Source organism: Anabrus simplex, chromosome X (genome assembly GCF_040414725.1).
Source record: "Anabrus simplex isolate iqAnaSimp1 chromosome X, ASM4041472v1, whole genome shotgun sequence".
NCBI lineage: Eukaryota > Metazoa > Arthropoda > Insecta > Orthoptera > Tettigoniidae > Anabrus > Anabrus simplex.
The window spans coordinates 77,984,174-77,990,897 of NC_090279.1; positions in this window are offsets into that span (position 1 = coordinate 77,984,174).

The following is a 6,724-nucleotide window of genomic DNA, read 5'->3' on the forward strand; positions in this document are numbered from 1 at the left end:
CCTCAGAATAAGCACGAAAGCAAAAGGAATTGATGTGATTGGGACTGACATGGATTGTATATTACCAACCTTAGCTCATGTAATCAATTTCTCTCTTCTATACTCAACATATCCAACTCTCTGGAAGAAGGATATTGTGCTACCTCTTCCGAAAAGTCAAACGCCTTCGAACGAGGGGGACTATCGTCCAATCTGTATTTCATCAGCTTTATCTAAAATCTTAGAATATGTAGTCCATACACAAATGTCTGAGTACCTTCGAACGCACAATCTCCTTAATCCTCTCTAGTCCGGTTTCCGACAAGGACATAGTACAACTACAGCCTTACTTAAAGTGACTGAGGATGTTAGACAAGCAATAGACAGAGGACGATTCACAGTTCTGGTACTACTAGATTACAGTAAAGCTTTCGACAGCGTAGACATTGACATTTTACTAGTAAAACTGAAAACTCTACATTTTTCTCAGAGTACGATTGCTTGGATGCATTCTTATCTTCACGGACGTCAACAATGTGTGAAAGGTAATAATGGAATCGTTTCCTCGTGGCGCCACGTGAATAGAGGAGTCCCTCAAGGCTCTGTACTTGGTCCTCTTCTTTTCGCACTCTTTGTGAATGACATATCATCGAATTTAAAACACTGCAACTACCATATGTACGCTTACGATCTTCAACTCTACACAGACTGTAGAGCACGAGACTTCCAGGAAGATATCGACTTACTAAACATTGACTTATATGCTGTTAGTGATTGGTCTGCTGCGCACGGCCTGAAATTGAACCCTACAAAGTCGCAAGTAATCCTTCTTGGGCATCAAAGTCAAATAATGAGTATAACTAAACGTCCGTTGCCAAGAGTAATACTTCAGGATGTTCCAATTCCTTTTGTATCACAAGTGGAGAATCTCGGTGTTATCATGGACGAACGCATGACTTGGTCTCCACATGTCTTACATACATGTCAAAAAGTTTACTCAGCTTTACATTCTTTATATAAATATGAACATATATTTCCAATAAAGCTTAAAATTAAATTAATTGATGCTCTTGTAATGCCACATTTTGACTATTGTGATGTTGTTTTCAATGACGTGAGGCCGCAATTTTCCCTAAGGCTACAGCGCGCTCAAAATGCATGTGTGAGATATATATGCAATTTAAGAAAATATGACCACGTGTCACCATCTTTCCTAAAATTTGAGTGGTCGCGACTCCATGTTCGTCGTAACCATCATACTTTGTCTCTCCTCCATCGAGTTCTTTCTTCGCGGTTCCATTATTTCTCAAAGGTTCATGACAGACATACAAGGGCTCAAACATCCAACCTGCTCATCATCCCTCACCATCGAACTGCCGCATATAACAGCTCATTCTCGGTGTTTGCCGCATGAGAATGGAATCGTTTACGAGACGACGTGAGAGGAATACCAACTACAGTGTCATTTAAAAGAGCGTTAAGAGTTACAGCAGGATGCGATTGACCTGTGCATTTCTGGTCTTCACTGATAGTGCTACTACAATACCATTACTAGCTATTATTATTATTATTATTATTATTATTATTATTATTATTATTATTATTATTATTATTATTGCTGTTGTATGTATGTCTCACTGTGGTGGAATTTTATTTGTTATATTTTGATGTGAGGCGAATGGAGGAGGATAGGTTACCTAGGAGAATAATGGACTCTGTTATGGAGGGTAAGAGAAGTAGAGGGAGACCAAGACGACGATGGTTAGACTCTGTTTCTAACGATTTAAAGATAAGAGGTATAGAACTAAATGAGGCCACAACACTAGTTGCAAATCGAGGATTGTGGCGACGTTTAGTTAATTCTCAGAGGCTTGCAGACTGAACGCTGAAAGGCATAACAGTCTAAAATGATAATGTATGTATGTATGTATGTATATTTTGATTGTGTTTAAATTGTGTCTTCTAGTATTAATTACGGTAGTATTACTTATGGCTTTAATGTATAGTAATTGGTTTAGTGTCAGAGAAGGCCTAATGGCCTTAACAACGCCAATAAAGACATTTATCTATCTATCTATCTATCTATCTATCTATCTATCTATCTATCTATCTATCTATCTATGTTCATCAAAATACATTTCTAACATTGGGAATCAAGTTACTCCGGGGTCATCAGTTTCCTTTCCTTGCCAGAACTCTTAACCATGGCATCACCATCATTAACATGTTTCGTGTAGTTGTTGATCAAAATATTTGCAGAATAGGGCAAAGGTAGGAAGATAAGTTAATATAGAGGTTTTTCACAATATGAGCAGCACTCCGTTGTATCACTTACACTTTGCCTAGCAAGCTGAATCCATACAAATTTCTGAAGAATGCTACTTCATATTCCTCAGAGATTAAAATCTGCATGATCTTATATATACTTGTACACACATTTAAGAGCAATTTTGAAGGGACCGATAATCCACCTCTGTTTAAGCTATTAAACATGCCATCTTCCACTGCTTCATTTGATATGTTCGAGATACAGTATCCGCAATTAAGTTTACTGGCTAGCTTAAAGCTACATAACCTGAAACGTAAATGACAGGAAACATGTTATCAAAGTCTACTTCTATTTCACTAGCACACTGGAAAATTCACTGCGTATATCTGTTTCGTCAGTTATGTTCAATTAATCGGAATCTAATTCAAACATGTCCTTGCTTAAATATATTTCTTTATATTTTGCAGACCTTAATCCTAGCAAACACTGCACTCTTATCTTCTTCTCAGCTTCAAAAACTTGTAAAACAGATACATTATAATTGGCACCACACAACTGTCTATTAGAATCATAGTTGCTGGAGCACGAAAGAACACAGCAATGCCTTGGCATCTGAAATTAAGCCTAGCTTTAGTTGTTATATTTGTGCAATGTAAAATAAAATAACACAATCATTCTGCTCTTTCTAACTACTCAATTTTAAAAATACAAACACAGAATGGCTTAAAACAACGGTGTGGATTGTCACTCTTATACATACTGCAACATGAGAAAGCTCACCTTCGCCGTAAATTAATGCCATTCCAGGATGCCAAATAGCGTGTAGATTAATATTTTAAACTATAGCACATAAAATATCTTCAGTATACTTTGAATTTTAAACAGTGCCATCAAGTTAATTCACGCTCAACACAAAATATAATGATACACCACGTTAGACTTGTTTATAAATTACGAACACAGAAGTCATATGCTTGACTCCAAGCGACGTTGTCAGATCTCCAATGTCACGGCCTTAGTAAAGTCCGGCCATGATGGATGGCCAGACAGTGTCACCTAGTAACCGTGCAGGTTTGATGTAAGGTATGGATGGATGGCCAGAAATTGTTACCAAGAAATTGTACAGGCTGTGATGTGGAGGTTAGATGGATCGCCAGACAATGTTTTCATACAACCGAGCAATCTGTGATGTAAAATAAGAATGGATGCGCAGACCATGTTTCCTAGTAACAGTGCAGGGTGTGGATGTAAACTCTGGATGAGTAATAGCCTGACAAAGTTACATTGTAATCGTACATGCTGTGATGTACTGTGTGGATGTGTAGCCTGACAAAGTTATATTGTAACTCTGCATGCTCTGATGTACTGTGTGGATGGGTAGTAGCCTGACAATGTTACATATCCACAGTGCAGGTGTCAATGTCAATACTGGTAAGTATGGGTTTTAAGGGCCACTCTAACGTCCACACGTCGCACAATACACGGACACCTTACACACCACACCTCAATACGGTAGCATAACAGTCTTCCTCTCAGGCCTACCAGCAAGTGCTTAACGCCTCACAGCTAGAACATTGATATCAGTCAGTCACGAGACTAACGTGAATCTGGTCAACCGATGATGGATGGTCGTGACTGAGAGATATATGGAACGAATCTTTGATTTTCCTACATAGAAACGTGACACCATTTTTAAACAATTTGTAGGCGGAAAGCTCCAGACATGTGTACCTCATTACAAACAGAGCTATTATTAGTTCTGTTTGCTATTTAGCGAAAAAGCAACTTTGAAAATATTTAGGACCTGTCTGCTGTTTATACATTCTCTCTTACTGCGGAGGACATCGTTGGACTCATATAAATTGTTTCCGTTTAAATAGAAATATTTAATAATTCACCACAGCGACATAACTCAGCATGTTACAAAGACTCCAGATGTTAGAGATAATATTGTGAAAAACGAAAAATGACGGCTAAAGAACGAGACCGCAGCCCTGAGGAGCGGCTCTGTTATCCGGCTCACCAGACTGCCACCAAGAGTCGCACAGTAGATCAATACAATTATTCTCTCTTCAGAATATCGCAGTTGTTTCTGGGGTCGATGGAGAACCCAAGGAAAGTTTTGCTTTTGGCCGGAGATTTACGGTCGGATGCCCTTCCAGACTCCACGTGCATTTCGAGATTAAAATATCTACCGAGAGTAGACCGGGATTCGAACCTCACCTTTCGGGAACCCTCGTGGATGTGGGCCGTAGAATGATTGAATAGGCAGGGAAGAAGTTGAAGTTGATCCTGGTGCTGCGCAAAGCAAGATCATCTCCGTGTCTTCCAGTACGAGGCGTGTCAAGACCTACAATATTATAGACGATCCCGCTAGGAAACAGCTGGGTAGCACGCGGTCATGCTGTGTTCCACTGAGAGTAACAAGAGTCCTTGGTTCCTAAGAGACCAATGGTTCACAGCTATTTCTCACAAGCTTTTGAACCCAGGACCTCATAGTTAATATTTTGTTTAATTGTAAGTATTCCTGTGTGTGTAACTATTCCCACCCATCTCCATGATCCCGATGTTACCGATCTGTCATCTGTAGTGCACATGTTATAGCCGATAATAAGATACCGTTATGTTCTCGCAACTACTGTAAACACAAAACAGCGAAACATGAGCGAGCAAGAGGCCATGAGCATCCCAGTTGTGATGAAGGCGGAGCGCTAATATCACCACCTGTGTTAGACAGTGATGTGATGTGTCACCAACACACAGCCGTGTCGTCTTTGCTGGGAATGCTGAAAACGGCAGACTCGAACAAAATCCGATATTCCAGTAGGTACAGTGAAGAAACTGAGAAGGCAACAGAGTGAGATTCGCGACGTGACTGTAAATAAATTAGAAACTGCTTCCGAAAACAATGATGAGAAGGTGATGTCTTTCACATAGAAGTCACTGCCTTCGGACAGAAGTTAAAGTGAAATATCCGTCAGATACCGAGTTTAGTAGCTTTTTAAACCTCTGTCCGAAATGTGTCTCTGATCACAGTTCCCCGCAAAACAACCCTAAATCTCTACATTGGCATCTGCTCAATTGAAACCATTGTGGTGGTGGTGGTGGTGGTGGTGGAGGTGGTGGTGGTTATAATTTAACCACCCTATATTAACACTAAACAGAGGTTAAAATGATAACGTCGAAAAATGAAGGCATCAACCAAAGAAAGACACGGGCCACGAAGACCTTGAAAATGAAAGACCCGCAGGGCAAGTTACCTAATACCTAAGGGGTCAGAAACGAAGTAGTGTTGGCCAAGGAAGGTCGGGTAAGACAGATGAAAAAGAGGAGCGTTCCTCAAGTAAGTTGAAGCTAAGTGTGCAGTGGTCGTCAAATAGCGATCCCAAATCAAGAACCTCTAGGGCTCCTTTTAGTCGCCTCTTGCGAAAGGTAGGAATAACTTGGTTGTTATCAATCGCCTCCACCCACAGTGGGTGTGACCCAACCAGGCCGTTAATTCTGCCATTTGAGTATTGCTATGCCAATAAAAATTGAAGAGTGTCCTTTTAGTGTCAGACGTACATTGCCCCGCAGAAGCTCAAGAGGCTGTAGGAAAGCTGCAGAGTGGAAGTCTGTCAGCTTAATGATAGAGAATGTTCAATGTCAAAAAGACGGTACAAAATTCCTCCAACGAGAACATTACGAGAGTTCAGTCAGCGGAACTGTGAATCTCAGCACCTGTTTACTCAAGCCTAACACGATCAATCCAAAGAGGAAACATAATTCTCCCTCATGACCACTGTCTACCTGAAGGTCAAGCAAAGGCTTCTTCAGGTTCCTCAAGGCTCCATGGAACCAACTGAGTCAGTAAGTGGCAGGAAAACGGAACGACAAGACCAACAGTTCTAACTTCGTTTTAAGTAGAAAAGTAGAATTATTTCATCTCTTTCATCAGTGAACAGCACCAGCCCTCACTTTGGGAGTCCTGCAGATTTCAGTGATGCAGGCAATTTGCTGAATTTAGGTTGTGCTACTTTTGACTTGAAACCTGAAGTACGTAAGTCTTCTTGGAACCCCGTAGTTACACTGGAGTACTTTCCAGTTGCGTTCCTTCCCTAGCTCTTCAATGTAACGCTAACTCAGATAACATCACCATAGTAATTGGATCGTGACCATTTGGTGATAACAAAGACAGTCCGAAGTGCCGAAACACTGCCTACCTCATGGGAAAACTGGCCGTAATTTTCCAAACGCCAAGTGATTGCAGGTCTGTTGAAAACCACGCTGGATTTCTTACAATGGGAATTGCGACTGCGGCAGAGCAAACAAGTGTTTCCTCCTCCGGCATCTCTCGCAATGAGTCAGATGACCAGACATATAGCAATTAAACACCTACGGCCTAAAGGATTCGAGATGGCGGGTATAGTATGTGTCTTCCGTGACGGCACATACTCCATCATCGCAAGTGTAGGCAGAACTCCCGCGTATCGTCGG